We start from the raw sequence: 14443 nt of genomic DNA on the forward strand, positions 1-14443 counted from the left end.
CTTTGGCTGGAACAACCACATTCAATTTTAATATCTGGAAAGAGAGCACTGGAGGTGCATTCAACAATGTCATTAACAGCCCAATCCATAAAATTTGCAAGAAACGAAAGGCAGGCAATGTGTGTCCAATCCTGGAGACTATTAGGAAGTTCTTGCAGTTTGGTGATGATGTAGCAGTGTTTTAACTTACAACAGAATTGTTGCTGTTTTAAAACTTGCTTTTGTGATTTAAATTGCTTATTTAGGTATTTTCTTTTGTAAATTTACTCAGCAGCATTAAATACATATCAATTTTGTTTTGTTGTGTGATTTATTTAACATGTTCAGTTCAACAATTTATTGTACCAAAGAGCAGGTAGGTAAATTATCTAATTTTATGAAGAAAACTAGACTTTTGATAAAAAATAAACTCTTCTTAAAGATTTTATTTGTATATTTCATAATGAATACAATTAAAATAGTAATTTAACCTACTACCTATCTGATGTAAAATACTGTATTTAACAGTAGCACCATCTGTTTCTAGCCTTATAGGTAGTCAGAGAAGTATAGGCAAGGGGGGCTAATTCTGTAAAATAATGGCATTTGATCAAATTTACATATTAAGTAACATAGTTAGGTACCTATGTCCTATCTTTCTAATGTTACCTGAAATATTTCAACACTCTGCATATGGATTTTGACAACACCATTATAACCATTGCTTCAAACACCTTTCGTTGTTCAGTCACCAGGAGTCTTTTACAGCAGCCGTTGATAATGGGACCCTTTCAAAGCATGATAAGCAAACTCCAGAAAGGTACCTACCTGAAACATAAGCTATTTAGTATTAGCAGCTCATTAAAAGGTAGGGGCCTTCCTTTTTATAATATTAGGTAAATCACCTTGTCAGCATCCATGTTTCTTTGATTGAGAAACAACCACTGGCTTGAATAAACTTGGTTCTTGGGACTAAGTAAATAGGTACCTATATGCATGGGCTGTTTCATTGTGATTGTGTGTTTTTTATTAGAAAAGGCATTCTTTTCTGTTTTCCTTCAGAATGTTTCACTGGGCCCCTTGATAGTTGCAAAGTGTAGGTGGGTGGCATTTTCAAAACTCTCTTCCCGAAACATACACACACAACACACACACACATTATCTAGGTACCTATCTAGTATCGCAGTAGTTACATCGAAATATTGTAAAATTTACATCAAAAATAAAACATTTCGCTTTGTTTACTACCTATTAATTTGCCAACGATGGCGGCCGATGACGTCAAAATTCTATCGCGCTCGGAACGCACGTAATAGACAAGAAAGGCAAATGATGACGTAACCGCGACGGGAAAAAAATGGACCATATCATAGAAAACAAAAAATATCCCCACATGAGTTGATTGATAACACCGTTTGGCCGATCTCGAACTAAGTGACAGCTACTGTCATTTTGACAGCTGGAATGGATTCCTCGTCCCCAAATTAGTCGAAAATGAGTACCATCAACCCTAGTGAAATCGGACTGGTTTTGACGTTATTAGCTGTCAAAGTGACAGAATAACAATAATGCATCTCAAGTGCGTTTTTTATCAAAACAAATCGAGTGAAGGGTGGTTTTTGGCTAATTTTGGGGCGCCCAATCCATTGGTGAAATCACTTTTTTGATATCTCCACAAATCGCCAGTGTCTCGAATTGAGTGACAGCTACTGGCATTTTGACAGCTGGAATGGATTCCCCGTCCCCAAATTAGTGAAATCGGACTGGTTTTGACGTTATTAGCTGTCAAAGTGACAGATTACAATAATGCATCTCAAGCGCGTTTTTTATCAAAACAAAACGAGTGAAGGGTGGTTTTTGGCTAATTTTGGGGCGCCCAATCCATTGGTGAAATCACTTTTTTGATATCTCCACAAATCGCCAGGTCTCGAATTGAGTGACAGTTACTGTCATTTTGACAGCTGGAATGGATTCGCCGTCCCCAAATTAGTCGAAAATGATACCATCAAGCCTAGTGAAATCGGACTGGTTTTGACGTTATTAGCTGTCAAAGTGACCGGAACAAACGTGTGTGAACTCGCGCCAGGATACAAAATTAAAAATTAGCGAGCGTCTTGGAAAACGGAGGTGCGAACGACAATTTGCGACGTTGCCAAGTCTCATCATATCACCCATGTTTTGAAGCAGTCCTATGTTATGTTTTGAAATGTGATTAATAAAAATAAGTAGTTTTCACCAATATCATCGAATAATCTAATATAGAAGTGTGCAGCTATAAAAGGAATATGTTGATTTAAAATGGTAGGAGCGGGTATGGCAACGCCGCGGTAATTAGTAATTTCTTGTTTACGTTTTGTTGTAACGAAAATAATTCCCATATCTCTATTATTTTGGTTGCCGGTAGAAGAGGCGACCGCCAAGAAACCTAGAGAAGAGAGAAGACTTAGGTTAGGTTGAATAATTTTAGAATAGTTCAGAGACTAGATGACTTGTGATAATTTATGGCTACAATAAATGTTACTTTATGTTCAGCCCTTAGTTTTTGAGCTTTTCTAAGTGAGTAACCCTCTACGAACGATTCCGCACGCCTAATAGGTACCTATACTACTTTTTTCAATAAAACTGTAAACTTTAATGGCCTGTTTTTCATATGGTTAGGTATGTTATTACTTAGGTGATAAAATTAGATAGTTTTGTCTAATATTATTTAAATTTTTAGGAGTGAAGTTATAGGTAGTCAACTTTAATTTGACTAGAGTTTCAACAGCGCCACAAATGTTGAACCACCCTATAAACTAGGATTCATTTAGGTACTACTGCTGCTAAAAATGTCTATTTCCTATAAGGTGGAATTAACTTTAAACATTTTTAGCAAGCTTGAGAAACATTTGTCAGAGTCTGTTCTGAACACTGCTTCAGAAACAGGATCTATAAAAAGTGTTGTGGGCCCAACCAAAAGGTAAATAATAAAATTAGCTTAGTATTTGGTGTGATTATAATGTAAAAATAGTATATTTTATTAGGTAATAAAATAGGAAAATAGTAAGATACGTATTGGAGTAGAAGTGATCTTGGTTCAACAGCAAGTTTGCAGAAACCGGTCAATGGATCGTTGGGATAAAAGTTGAAGTACTTTGTCCAGAAAAGCTGGTAGGTAGCTTCTGACTCCTATTGATGTATGTTGTCCTTGTACCATAGTCGCAATCCTTTCGACCCCCCCCATTCAGGGCTTCAGTGTCAGTAAATTACCACCATTTTCAGCAAGAATAGTGGCCAGTATAATCACATTGCATTGGGCATTTTGTTAACTGTATTAAATATGTCCTATTGGTTTGTTGTTCCGAAAACTAATAAACGACCTGGGGAGATCTGGTGTTGGTCCGTATACGTTTAATCCAGGTAGGTTCTATAATAACAAATTTTCTCCACTCTAGTTGGAATATTAACAATTATTATTATGTCATCTCTAATATCAACCCTTTTTGTTTTAGCATACTCCATCAGCCACACCAATAACAGCACAGCCTGTAATTTTTATGATTCAATGTATTAAGTAAGTGCATGCATTTTTAGGTGACAATACAAACAATCCTGGCTATTTAGTATAAATTAATATAATAGTGGAAAAAATGCTATATTATCCATGGTTTAGACAGCATTTATTGACCTTATCTTCTCTCTGTACAATAAAAGCTTCTGTCTGTCAAAACATTGGTTAATAATATACTATTTTTGTACTTATTTCACCTAATTTAAGGTCCTTTGGCATAAATATGCCCTTTGCTGTGCACTGGAGCAAATTAAACATTTGCCAAAAATGCGCTTTTTGTATAAAATAGCATATTTCTTGATACACGTCGCTCTGACCCTAAATTATCCTTTATTTGACAAGTCTTTGACTTTGTTTGACAAATGTCATAGAAAACAAAAGATAGAGCAGACTTCAAGCTTTCCAAAATATCCCCCCTAGAGTTGATTGGTCATACCGCTTGGCCGCTGAAGGGCGTCAAAATTCATTCACCATAAAATCACATATTTTTTGACACGTCGCTTTGACCCTAAATTACTCCCTTATTTGACAAGTTGTGTCAAAAATGTCATAGAAAACAAAATATAGAGCAGATTTCAAGCTTCCCAAAAATATCGCCCCATGGTTCGATTGAATTGCACCGTTTGGCCGCTAGAGGGCTTCAAAGTTCCTTCACCATAAATAACATATTTTGTGACACTCGTCGCTTTGACCCTGAATTACTACCTATTTGACAAGTTACGTCAAAATGTCATAGAAACAAAAGATAGAGCAGATTTCAAGCTTTCCAAAAATATTCCCCCATGATTCGATTGATTGCACCGTTTGGCCGCTAGAGGGCGTCAAAGTTCCTTCACCATAAAATCACATATTTTTGACACACGTCGCTTTGACCCTGAATTACTCCCTTATTTGACAAGTTACGTCAAAATGTCATAGAAAACAAAAGATAGAGCAGATTTCAATCTTTCCAAAAATATCCCCCCATGACTCGATTGATTGCACCGTTTGGCCGCTAGAGGGCGTCAAAATTCCTTCACCATAAAATCACATATTTTTTGACACACGTCGCTTTGACCCCTGAATTACTCCCTTATTTGACAAGTTACGTCAAAATGTCATAGAAAACAAAAGATAGAGCAGACTTCAATCTTTCCAAAAATATCCCCCCATGACTCGATTGATTGCACCGTTTGGCCGCTAGAGGGCGTCAAAGTTCCTTCACCATTAAAATCACATATTTTTTTGACACACGTCGCTTTGACCCTGAATTACTCCCTTATTTGACAAGTTACGTCAAAATGTCATAGAAAACAAAAGATAGAGCAGATTTCAAGCTTCCCAAAAATATCCCCCCACGATTCGATTGATTGCACCGTGCAACAAACAATACAACTAGGTTCACATCTGCTCGTGGAAGATGTGGCAACATAGGGCACAGTCTCAACTGACACTACTGACAGTCGGCGGCTAAACATTTTGAGGTTAGGAATTTTAAAAAATTTAAAAACAGCAAAAACTACAAACAGAAGAAATAAAAACTTAATTTAGGATTGTTTAAGTGTATTAATTAGTGTTGCATCACTGGTAGTAAACAAACCAATCAAACTTTGGCTTGGGAACAACCACATTCAATTTTAATTATCTGGAGTTTTAAGTTAAGAGCACTGGAGGTGCATTCAAACAAGTGGTCATTAACAGCCCAATCCATAAAATTTGCAAGAAACGAAAGGCAGGCAATGTGTGTCCAATCCTGGAGACTATTAGGAAGTTCTTGCAGTTTGGTGATGATGTAGCAGTGTTTTAACTTACAACAGAATTGTTGCTGTTTTAACAACTTGCTTTTGTGATTTAATTTGCTTATTTAGGTATTTTCTTTTGTAAATTTACTCAGCAGCATTAAATACATATCAATTTTGTTTTGTTGTGTGATTTATTTAACATGTTCAGTTCAACAATTTATTGTACCAAAGAGCAGGTAGGTAAATTATCTAATTTTATGAAGAAACTAGACTTTTGATAAAAAATAAACTCTTCTTAAAGATTTTATTTGTATATTTCATAATGAATACAATTAAAATAGTAATTTAACCTACTACCTATCTGATGTAAAATACTGTATTTAACAGTAGCACCATCTGTTTCTAGCCTTATAGGTAGTCAGAGAAGTATAGGCAAGGGGGGCTAATTCTGTAAAATAATGGCATTTGATCAAATTACATATTAAGTAACATAGTTAGGTACCTATGTCCTATATCTTTCTAATGTTACCTGAAATATTTCAACACTCTGCATATGGATTTTGACAACACCATTATAACCATTGCTTCAAACACCTTTCGTTGTTCAGTCACCAGGAGTCTTTTACAGCAGCCGTTGATAATGGGACCCTTTCAAAGCATGATAAGCAAACTCCAGAAAGGTACCTACCTGAAACATAAGCTATTTAGTATTAGCAGCTCATTAAAAGGTAGGGGCCTTCCTTTTTATAATATTAGGTAAATCACCTTGTCAGCATCCATGTTTCTTTGATTGAGAAACAACCACTGGCTTGAATAAACTTGGTTCTTGGGACTAAGTAAATAGGTACCTATATGCATGGGCTGTTTCATTGTGATTGTGTGTTTTTTATTAGAAAAGGCATTCTTTTCTGTTTTCCTTCAGAATGTTTCACTGGGCCCCTTGATAGTTGCAAAGTGTAGGTGGGTGGCATTTTCAAAACTCTCTTCCCGAAACATACACACACAACACACACACACACATTATCTAGGTACCTATCTAGTATCGCAGTAGTTACATCGAAATATTGTAAAATTTACATCAAAAATAAAACATTTCGCTTTGTTTACTACCTATTAATTTGCCAACGATGGCGGCCGATGACGTCAAAATTCTATCGCGCTCGGAACGCACGTAATAGACAAGAAAGGCAAATGATGACGTAACCGCGACGGGAAAAAAATGGACCATATCATAGAAAACAAAAAATATCCCACATGAGTTGATTGATAACACCGTTTGGCCGATCTCGAACTAAGTGACAGCTACTGTCATTTTGACAGCTGGAATGGATTCCTCGTCCCCAAATTAGTCGAAAATGAGTACCATCAACCCTAGTGAAATCGGACTGGTTTTGACGTTATTAGCTGTCAAAGTGACAGAATAACAATAATGCATCTCAAGTGCGTTTTTTATCAAAACAAATCGAGTGAAGGGTGGTTTTTGGCTAATTTTGGGGCGCCCAATCCATTGGTGAAATCACTTTTTTGATATCTCCACAAATCGCCAGTGTCTCGAATTGAGTGACAGCTACTGGCATTTTGACAGCTGGAATGGATTCCCCGTCCCCAAATTAGTGAATCGGACTGGTTTTGACGTTATTAGCTGTCAAAGTGACAGATTAACAATAATGCATCTCAAGCGCGTTTTTATCAAAACAAAACGAGTGAAGGGTGGTTTTTGGCTAATTTTGGGGCGCCCAATCCATGGTGAAAATCACTTTTTTGATATCTCCACAAATCGCCAGTGTCTCGAATTGAGTGACAGTTACTGTCATTTTGACAGCTGGAATGGATTTGCCGTCCCCAAATTAGTCGAAAATGAGTACCATCAAGCCTAGTGAAATCGGACTGGTTTTGACGTTATTAGCTGTCAAAGTGACCGGAACAAAACGTGTGTGAACTCGCGCCAGGATACAAAATTAAAAATTAGCGAGCGTCTTGGAAAACGGAGGTGCGAACGACAATTTGCGACGTTGCCAAGTCTCATCATATCACCCATGTTTTGAAGCAGTCTATGTTATGTTTTGAAATGTGATTAATAAAAATAAGTAGTTTTCACCAATATCATCGAATAATCTAATATAGAAGTGTGCAGCTATAAAAGGAATATGTTGATTTAAAATGGTAGGAGCGGGTATGGCAACGCCGCGGTAATTAGTAATTTCTTGTTTACGTTTTGTTGTAACGAAAATAATTCCCATATCTCTATTATTTTGGTTGCCGGTAGAAGAGGCCGACCGCCAAGAAAACCTAGAGAAGAGAGAAGACTTAGGTTAGGTTGAATAATTTTAGAATAGTTCAGAGACTAGATGACTTGTGATAATTTTATGGCTACAATAAATGTTACTTTATGTTCAGCCCTTAGTTTTTGAGCTTTTCTAAGTGAGTAACCCTCTACGAACGATTCCGCACGCCTAATAGGTACCTATACTATTTTTCAATAAACTGTAAACTTTAATGGCCTGTTTTTCATATGTTAGGTATGTTATTACTTAGGTGATAAAATTAGATAGTTTTGTCTAATATTATTTAAATTTTTAGGAGTGAAGTTATAGGTAGTCAACTTTAATTTGACTAGAGTTTCAACAGAGCCACAAATGTTGAACCACCCTATAAACTAGGATTCATTTAGGTACTACTGCTGCTAAAAATGTCTATTCCTATAAGGTGGAATTAACTTTAAACATTTTTAGCAAGCTTGAGAAACATTTGTCAGAGTCTGTTCTGAACACTGCTTCAGAAACAGGATCTATAAAAAGTGTTGTGGGCCCAACCAAAAGGTAAATAATAAAATTAGCTTAGTATTTGGGTGATTATAATGTAAAAATAGTATATTTTATTAGGTAAATAATAGGAAAATAGTAAGATACGTATTGGAGTAGAAGTGATCTTGGTTCAACAGCAAGTTTGCAGAAACCGGTCAATGGATCGTTGGGATAAAAGTTGAAGTACTTTGTCCAGAAAAGCTGGTAGGTAGCTTCTGACTCCTATTGATGTATGTTGTCCTTGTACCATAGTCGCAATCCTTTTCGACCCCCCCATTCAGGGCTTCAGTGTCAGTAAATTACCACCATTTTCAGCAAGAATAGTGGCCAGTATAATCACATTGCATTGGGCATTTTGTTAACTGTATTAAATATGTCCTATTGGTTTGTTGTTCCGAAAACTAATAAACGACCTGGGGAGATCTGGTGTTGGTCCGTATACGTTTAATCCAGGTAGGTTCTATAATAACAAATTTTCTCCACTCTAGTTGGAATATTAACAATTATTATTATGTCATCTCTAATATCAACCCTTTTTGTTTTAGCATACTCCATCAGCCACACCAATAACCAGCACAGCCTGTAATTTTTATGATTCAATGTATTATAAGTAAGTGCATGCATTTTTAGGTGACAATACAAACAATCCTGGCTATTTAGTATAAATAATATAATAGTGGAAAAAATGCTATATTATCCATGGTTTAGACAGCATTTATTGACCTTATCTTCTCTCTTACAATAAAAGCTTCTGTCTGTCAAAACATTGGTTAATAATATACTATTTTTGTACTTATTTCACCTAATTTAAGGTCCTTTGGCATAAATATGCCCTTTGCTGTGCACTGGAGCAAATTAAACATTTGCCAAAAATGCGCTTTTTGTAAAAATAGCATATTTCTTGATACACGTCGCTCTGACCCTAAATTACTCCTTTATTTGACAAGTCTTTGACTTTGTTTGACAAATGTCATAGAAAACAAAAGATAGAGCAGACTTCAAGCTTTCCAAAAATATCCCCCCTAGAGTTGATTGGTCATACCGCTTGGCCGCTGAAGGGCGTCAAAATTCATTCACCATAAAATCACATATTTTTTGACACGTCGCTTTGACCCTAAATTACTCCCTTATTTGACAAGTTGTGTCAAAATGTCATAGAAAACAAAATATAGAGCAGATTTCAAGCTTCCCAAAAATATCGCCCCATGGTTCGATTGATTGCACCGTTTGGCCGCTAGAGGGCTTCAAAGTTCCTTCACCATAAAATAACATATTTTGTGACACTCGTCGCTTTGACCCTGAATTACTACCTTATTTGACAAGTTACGTCAAAATGTCATAGAAAACAAAAGATAGAGCAGATTTCAAGCTTTCCAAAAATATTCCCCCATGATTCGATTGATTGCACCGTTTGGCCGCTAGAGGGCGTCAAAGTTCCTTCACCATAAAATCACATATTTTTTGACACACGTCGCTTTGACCCTGAATTACTCCCTTATTTGACAAGTTACGTCAAAATGTCATAGAAAACAAAAGATAGAGCAGATTTCAATCTTTCCAAAAATATCCCCCCATGACTCGATTGATTGCACCGTTTGGCCGCTAGAGGGCGTCAAAATTCCTTCACCATAAAATCACATATTTTTTGACACACGTCGCTTTGACCCTGAATTACTCCCTTATTTGACAAGTTACGTCAAAATGTCATAGAAAACAAAAGATAGAGCAGACTTCAATCTTTCCAAAAATATCCCCCCATGACTCGATTGATTGCACCGTTTGGCCGCTAGAGGGCGTCAAAGTTCCTTCACCATAAAATCACATATTTTTTGACACACGTCGCTTTGACCCTGAATTACTCCTTATTTGACAAGTTACGTCAAATGTCATAGAAAACAAAAGATAGAGCAGATTTCAAGCTTCCCAAAAATATCCCCCCACGATTCGATTGATTGCACCGTGCAACAAACAATACACTAGGTTCACATCTGCTCGTGGAAGATGTGGCAACATAGGGCACAGTCTCAACTGACACTACTGACAGTCGGCGGCTAAACATTTTGAGGTTAGGAATTTTAAAAAATTTAAAAAACAGCAAAAACTACAAACAGAAGAAATAAAAACTTAATTTAGGATTGTTTAAGTGTATTAATTAGTGTTGCATCACTTGGTAGTAAACAAACCAATCAAACTTTGGCTTGGGAACAACCACATTCAATTTTAATTATCTGGAGTTTTAAGTTAAGAGCACTGGAGGTGCATTCAAACAAGTGGTCATTAACAGCCCAATCCATAAAATTTGCAAGAAACGAAAGGCAGGCAATGTGTGTCCAATCCTGGAGACTATTAGGAAGTTCTTGCAGTTTGGTGATGATGTAGCAGTGTTTTAACTTACAACAGAATTGTTGCTGTTTTAACAACTTGCTTTTGTGATTTAATTTGCTTATTTAGGTATTTTCTTTTGTAAATTTACTCAGCAGCATTAAATACATATCAATTTTGTTTTGTTGTGTGATTTATTTAACATGTTCAGTTCAACAATTTATTGTACCAAAGAGCAGGTAGGTAAATTATCTAATTTTATGAAGAAAACTAGACTTTTGATAAAAAATAAACTCTTCTTAAAGATTTTATTTGTATATTTCATAATGAATACAATTAAAATAGTAATTTAACCTACTACCTATCTGATGTAAAATACTGTATTTAACAGTAGCACCATCTGTTTCTAGCCTTATAGGTAGTCAGAGAAGTATAGGCAAGGGGGGCTAATTCTGTAAAATAATGGCATTTGATCAAATTTACATATTAAGTAACATAGTTAGGTACCTATGTCCTATATCTTTCTAATGTTACCTGAAATATTTCAACACTCTGCATATGGATTTTGACAACACCATTATAACCATTGCTTCAAACACCTTTCGTTGTTCAGTCACCAGGAGTCTTTTACAGCAGCCGTTGATAATGGGACCCTTTCAAAGCATGATAAGCAAACTCCAGAAAGGTACCTACCTGAAACATAAGCTATTTAGTATTAGCAGCTCATTAAAAGGTAGGGGCCTTCCTTTTTATAATATTAGGTAAATCACCTTGTCAGCATCCATGTTTCTTTGATTGAGAAACAACCACTGGCTTGAATAAACTTGGTTCTTGGGACTAAGTAAATAGGTACCTATATGCATGGGCTGTTTCATTGTGATTGTGTGTTTTTTATTAGAAAAGGCATTCTTTTCTGTTTTCCTTCAGAATGTTTCACTGGGCCCCTTGATAGTTGCAAAGTGTAGGTGGGTGGCATTTTCAAAACTCTCTTCCCGAAACATACACACACAACACACACACACACATTATCTAGGTACCTATCTAGTATCGCAGTAGTTACATCGAAATATTGTAAAATTTACATCAAAATAAAACATTTCGCTTTGTTTACTACCTATTAATTTGCCAACGATGGCGGCCGATGACGTCAAAATTCTATCGCGCTCGGAACGCACGTAATAGACAAGAAAGGCAAATGATGACGTAACCGCGACGGGAAAAAAATGGACCATATCATAGAAAACAAAAAATATCCCCACATGAGTTGATTGATAACACCGTTTGGCCGATCTCGAACTAAGTGACAGCTACTGTCATTTTGACAGCTGGAATGGATTCCTCGTCCCCAAATTAGTCGAAAATGAGTACCATCAACCCTAGTGAAATCGGACTGGTTTTGACGTTATTAGCTGTCAAAGTGACAGAATAACAATAATGCATCTCAAGTGCGTTTTTATCAAAACAAATCGAGTGAAGGGTGGTTTTTGGCTAATTTTGGGGCGCCCAATCCATTGGTGAAATCACTTTTTTGATATCTCCACAAATCGCCAGTGTCTCGAATTGAGTGACAGCTACTGGCATTTTGACAGCTGGAATGGATTCCCCGTCCCCAAATTAGTGAAATCGGACTGGTTTTGACGTTATTAGCTGTCAAAGTGACAGATTAACATAATGCATCTCAAGCGCGTTTTTTATCAAAACAAAACGAGTGAAGGGTGGTTTTTGGCTAATTTTGGGGCGCCCAATCCATTGGTGAAATCACTTTTTTGATATCTCCACAAATCGCCAGTGTCTCGAATTGAGTGACAGTTACTGTCATTTTGACAGCTGGAATGGATTCGCCGTCCCCAAATTAGTCGAAAATGAGTACCATCAAGCCTAGTGAAATCGGACTGGTTTTGACGTTATTAGCTGTCAAAGTGACCGGAACAAAACGTGTGTGAACTCGCGCCAGGATACAAAATTAAAAATTAGCGAGCGTCTTGGAAAACGGAGGTGCGAACGACAATTTGCGACGTTGCCAAGTCTCATCATATCACCCATGTTTTGAAGCAGTCTATGTTATGTTTTGAAATGTGATTAATAAAAATAAGTAGTTTTCACCAATATCATCGAATAATCTAATATAGAAGTGTGCAGCTATAAAAGGAATATGTTGATTTAAAATGGTAGGAGCGGGTATGGCAACGCCGCGGTAATTAGTAATTTCTTGTTTACGTTTTGTTGTAACGAAAATAATTCCCATATCTCTATTATTTTGGTTGCCGGTAGAAGAGGCCGACCGCCAAGAAAACCTAGAGAAGAGAGAAGACTTAGGTTAGGTTGAATAATTTTAGAATAGTTCAGAGACTAGATGACTTGTGATAATTTTATGGCTACAATAAATGTTACTTTATGTTCAGCCCTTAGTTTTTGAGCTTTTCTAAGTGAGTAACCCTCTACGAACGATTCCGCACGCCTAATAGGTACCTATACTATTTTTCAATAAAACTGTAAACTTTAATGGCCTGTTTTTCATATGTTAGGTATGTTATTACTTAGGTGATAAAATTAGATAGTTTTGTCTAATATTATTTAAATTTTTAGGAGTGAAGTTATAGGTAGTCAACTTTAATTTGACTAGAGTTTCAACAGAGCCACAAATGTTGAACCACCCTATAAACTAGGATTCATTTAGGTACTACTGCTGCTAAAAATGTCTATTTCCTATAAGGTGGAATTAACTTTAAACATTTTTAGCAAGCTTGAGAAACATTTGTCAGAGTCTGTTCTGAACACTGCTTCAGAAACAGGATCTATAAAAAGTGTTGTGGGCCCAACCAAAAGGTAAATAATAAAATTAGCTTAGTATTTGGGTGATTATAATGTAAAAATAGTATATTTTATTAGGTAAATAAATAGGAAAATAGTAAGATACGTATTGGAGTAGAAGTGATCTTGGTTCAACAGCAAGTTTGCAGAAACCGGTCAATGGATCGTTGGGATAAAAGTTGAAGTACTTTGTCCAGAAAAGCTGGTAGGTAGCTTCTGACTCCTATTGATGTATGTTGTCCTTGTACCATAGTCGCAATCCTTTTCGACCCCCCCATTCAGGGCTTCAGTGTCAGTAAATTACCACCATTTTCAGCAAGAATAGTGGCCAGTATAATCACATTGCATTGGGCATTTTGTTAACTGTATTAAATATGTCCTATTGGTTTGTTGTTCCGAAAACTAATAAACGACCTGGGGAGATCTGGTGTTGGTCCGTATACGTTTAATCCAGGTAGGTTCTATAATAACAAATTTTCTCCACTCTAGTTGGAATATTAACAATTATTATTATGTCATCTCTAATATCAACCCTTTTTGTTTTAGCATACTCCATCAGCCACACCAATAACCAGCACAGCCTGTAATTTTTATGATTCAATGTATTATAAGTAAGTGCATGCATTTTTAGGTGACAATACAAACAATCCTGGCTATTTAGTATAAATAATATAATAGTGGAAAAAATGCTATATTATCCATGGTTTAGACAGCATTTATTGACCTTATCTTCTCTCTTACAATAAAAGCTTCTGTCTGTCAAAACATTGGTTAATAATATACTATTTTTGTACTTATTTCACCTAATTTAAGGTCCTTTGGCATAAATATGCCCTTTGCTGTGCACTGGAGCAAATTAAACATTTGCCAAAAATGCGCTTTTTGTAAAAATAGCATATTTCTTGATACACGTCGCTCTGACCCTAAATTACTCCTTTATTTGACAAGTCTTTGACTTTGTTTGACAAATGTCATAGAAAACAAAAGATAGAGCAGACTTCAAGCTTTCCAAAAATATCCCCCCTAGAGTTGATTGATTGCACCGTTTGGCCGCTAGAGGGCTTCAAAGTTCCTTCACCATAAAATAACATATTTTGTGACACTCGTCGCTTTGACCCTGAATTACTCCCTTATTTGACAAGTTGTGTCAAAATGTCATAGAAAACAAAATATAGAGCAGATTTCAAGCTTCCCAAAAATATTCCCCCATGATTCGATTGATTGCACCGTTTGGCCGCTAGAGGGCGTCAAAGTTC

The 14443-nt window shown here is 36.3% G+C and overlaps 6 long non-coding RNA genes across 6 annotated transcripts; 3 read left to right on the forward strand and 3 right to left on the reverse strand.

Moving 5' to 3' along the window:
* The first annotated feature begins 120 nt into the window (after window positions 1-120).
* On the forward strand, window positions 121-5427 carry LOC145724995 (uncharacterized). The gene is made up of 2 exons (XR_014177145.1): window positions 121-178; window positions 5305-5427. It is a non-coding gene; the product is annotated as an uncharacterized LOC145724995 (long non-coding RNA).
* On the reverse strand, window positions 413-1143 carry LOC145724994 (uncharacterized). Its single transcript, XR_014177144.1, has 2 exons — window positions 649-1143; window positions 413-568 (listed from the first exon to the last, which is right to left on the reverse strand). It is a non-coding gene; the product is annotated as an uncharacterized LOC145724994 (long non-coding RNA).
* Window positions 5428-5542: 115 nt separating the features above from the next.
* Window positions 5543-6276, reverse strand: LOC145724993 (uncharacterized). Its single transcript, XR_014177143.1, has 2 exons — window positions 5780-6276; window positions 5543-5698 (listed from the first exon to the last, which is right to left on the reverse strand). It is a non-coding gene; the product is annotated as an uncharacterized LOC145724993 (long non-coding RNA).
* A 1480-nt stretch (window positions 6277-7756) lies between these two features.
* Window positions 7757-8833, forward strand: LOC145724996 (uncharacterized). Its single transcript, XR_014177146.1, has 2 exons — window positions 7757-8069; window positions 8133-8833. It is a non-coding gene; the product is annotated as an uncharacterized LOC145724996 (long non-coding RNA).
* Window positions 8834-10672: 1839 nt separating this feature from the next.
* Window positions 10673-11459, reverse strand: LOC145725181 (uncharacterized). Its single transcript, XR_014177189.1, has 2 exons — window positions 10911-11459; window positions 10673-10828 (listed from the first exon to the last, which is right to left on the reverse strand). It is a non-coding gene; the product is annotated as an uncharacterized LOC145725181 (long non-coding RNA).
* A 715-nt stretch (window positions 11460-12174) lies between these two features.
* LOC145724943 (uncharacterized) lies at window positions 12175-13967 on the forward strand. Its single transcript, XR_014177133.1, has 2 exons — window positions 12175-12901; window positions 12963-13967. It is a non-coding gene; the product is annotated as an uncharacterized LOC145724943 (long non-coding RNA).
* Window positions 13968-14443: the final 476 nt, after the last annotated feature.

The sequence above is a fragment of the Ips typographus genome, linkage group LG2, assembly GCF_016097725.1.
Source record: "Ips typographus isolate SLU linkage group LG2, UJ_Ityp_2.0, whole genome shotgun sequence".
Taxonomy (NCBI): Eukaryota; Metazoa; Arthropoda; class Insecta; order Coleoptera; family Curculionidae; genus Ips; species Ips typographus.